Source organism: Apium graveolens, chromosome 4 (assembly GCF_009905375.1).
Source record: "Apium graveolens cultivar Ventura chromosome 4, ASM990537v1, whole genome shotgun sequence".
In the NCBI taxonomy this organism is placed as follows: domain Eukaryota; kingdom Viridiplantae; phylum Streptophyta; class Magnoliopsida; order Apiales; family Apiaceae; genus Apium; species Apium graveolens.
The window spans coordinates 223,236,234-223,239,427 of NC_133650.1; the positions used below are offsets into that span (position 1 = coordinate 223,236,234).

Below are 3,194 nucleotides of genomic sequence, written 5' to 3' on the forward strand. Positions count from 1 at the left end.
ATTTTCAGCTCTGCTAACCCAAGAGAATCGAATGGCACATCCAACTTCCTCTTCCATGGAGGTGCATTCAAAACTTGTAATTGCTCTACTTTAAAGCACTCCTCTTTAGCTGTGGGTAACTATATTTCCTTGAACATATTAAAAGTGACCTTTTGATTGTAAACCTTCATCGAAAGCTCTCCTTTTTGCACATCAATCATAGTTCGGCCTATAGCCAAGAATGGTCTTCCCAAGATAATGGGAATCTTCTTATGTTCCTCGAAATCAAGAATTACAAAGTCAGCAGGGAAGAAGAGTTTATCCACCTTGACCAAAACATCCTCCACTATACCTCGTGGATAAGCGATGGAACGATCAGCTAGTTGCAATAACATGTATATTGGTTTTGGATCAGGCAGACCAAGCTTCTTGAAGATAGATAAGCGCATCAGATTGATGCTAGCTCTTAAATCACATAAACACTTGTCGAATGACAAGTTTCCGATGGTACAAGGAATAGTGAAGCTTCCAGGATCTTTAAGCTTCAGAGGCAACTTCTGTTGTAGCATATCACTGCATTCCTCCGTTAGAGCAATGGTCTCTAAGTTATCGAGCTTCAATTTCCGAGAGAGAATACCTTTCATAAACCTCACATAGCTAGGCATCTGTTCAAGAGTTTCAGTGAAAGGTATGTTGATATGAAGTTTCTTGAACACCTCGAAAAACTTCTCAAACTGCTTGTCCAGCTTTTTCTTCTGCAGACTCTTAGGAAAAGGAGGTGGAGGATAGATATGTTTCTCCCCCGTATTACCCTCAGAAGGAGTGTGTTCCACAGTAGTCTTCCTTGGTTCCACCTCTACTTCCTTTTGCACATCTTCTTCAGCCAAAACTTCAGATTCTGGAACTTGAGACTTTTCGGGCTCTTCGTCTTGCTGAATTTGGGGACTTGCAACCTTTCCAGACCTTAAGGTGATGGCGTTCACCTGTTCTTCAACTTCCCTCTTGCCTGGATTGGCTTCTGTATCATTAGGAAGTATTTTTGGTGGCCGATTTAATAAGGCATTAGCAATTTGCCCTATTTGTTTATCCAGATTCTGGATAGAAACAGCCTGGCTTTGGCATATAAGAGCCTGGGTTTTGCACATAAGCTGCAACTCCTCCAATTCAGATTTTTCATTCGAAGATAGACATGCACCATGATTTTGTTGTTGAATTTGGAGTTGTTGTTTTGGTGCAATTTGTTGCTGAAAACCAGGAGGGTTGAATAGCTTATTTCCAGACTGCTGGAACGGCTGTTGCATCGCATTCTGATTGTTGCTCCAGCTGAAGTTAGGATGATTCTAGTTGTCAGGATGATAAGTGTCTGGAACTGGTTGCTGCGATCTCTGAAATTTGCTCACAAATTGAGCTGAGTCACTAGATATAGCACATTTCTCCATCACATGCGGACCTGCACACAGCTCACAAACACTAATTATCTGCTTAACACCATAATTAGCCAGAGAATCGATCTTCATAGACAACGCCTTTAGTTGAGCAGTAATAGCCGTAGCTGTATCCACTTCAAGAACTCCTGCTACCTTGCCCTGTGGACATCTCTGGTTTGGATACTGATATTCATTAGCAGCCATCAGTTCAATTAGATCATAAGCTTGCCCATAGCTCTTTGTCCATAATGCTCCGCCTGCTGCAGCATCGAGCATGGGTCTGGACGGGGCTCCCAACCCATTGTAAAAACAATTGATGATCATCCAATCAGGCACTCCATGATGAGGACACTTCCTAAGCATCTCCGTGTAGCGCTCCCAAGCTTCATATAAAGATTCTCCTGATTGCTGCACAAATTTAGTAAGAGCATTCCTGATTGCAGCTGTCTTCGCCATAGGGAAGATTTTAGTAAGAAACTTCTGAGAAAGATCTTCCCAAGTAGTAATCGAACCAGCTGGTAGAGAGTGTAACCAGCTCTTAGCCTTTCCCCTCAGAGAGAATGGGAACAGTCTCAGCTTTACAACGTCTTCAGAAACACCGTTGAACTTGAAGGTGTCGCAGATCTCAATGAAATCCCTAATGTGCAACTTGGGATCTTCCATTGGAGAACCCCCAAACTGGACTGAATTCTGCACCCATTGAATTATGCCAGGCTTGATCTCAAAGGTATTAGCTGTGATAGTTGGCCGGACAATGCTAGATTGAATGTCATTGATCTTGGGTTGAGAAAAATCCATCAAGGCTTTCGTTCGTGCTGCTAGAGCTCCCATTATAATGAGTACCTGAAACACAAACAAATAAACCGTGAAAGTAAAAGAATCGAAGTCAGTAAACTTTAACGACCACTGATGACAAGCACATAAACTAAAAATTAACACCGAGTGCCCGACAGCGGCGCCAAAAACTTGTTAGGGCGAAAACACGCGCTAATATTCACGCAAGTATACGCGTTCGCAAGTAGTCTAAGATATAAATCAGATTTGTTCCCACAGAGACTGGTTTATGTTAAGTTCAATTTATGCACCTATGCAACAATGTATGGTTATCGCTCAATGCTAAGACAAATAACAAATTGGATTTTTATTAAACTAAAATATTATACTAAATAACATTAACTAAGAGAATTGAGGTTGAATTACTATATATAACAAACATGGGATTCTAACTTCATTAAATACTTCATTCAATAGCCTTTTCATTCTTAACCTTAGCATGTGATGGTGATGACACTAATCAGATAACACAAAACTGATAAATGCCAACTTTCGTTGCACGAGTACCATTCTACCAGACATCCACAAAAGAGATAGAAGCTAAATAGGCAATAATTATATTGAGACCCTATATGTCTATAGAATTTGACAACATAACGGTTTAAGCATAAGTTATCCATAATGATTACATAGGGCAAGTAAAACGGTTAGAGTTACCTACGAATCATGCATACACATACATGAACCTATGCTAGCATGGAAAGTTCTAAAAATCTATATTCAGTGTCACTTCAATAGAGATTAACACGCTATCTTATATGTTAGCTACGCACATAAGACGAATAAGCACAACCAATACTAGGATATCAATCAATCACCATACACCAAGATATCAAAGCAATTAACTGTTGAAATCCATAAGTAAATCCGCTAGAACCCCATGGTAACGATTAGCCCATAATTGAACTCATCGTCACCATGGGTTCCAATGAAAGCATGGTATAAAACAAGGTC

At 40.3% G+C, this 3,194-nt stretch overlaps 1 non-coding gene across 1 annotated transcript; it reads left to right on the plus strand.

Annotated features, from left to right (window-relative positions):
* The first annotated feature begins 1,740 nt into the window (after positions 1–1,740).
* Positions 1,741–1,847, plus strand: LOC141723011 (small nucleolar RNA R71). Its single transcript, XR_012576005.1, has one exon. It is a non-coding gene; the product is annotated as a small nucleolar RNA R71 (small nucleolar RNA).
* The last annotated feature ends 1,347 nt before the right edge of the window (positions 1,848–3,194 follow it).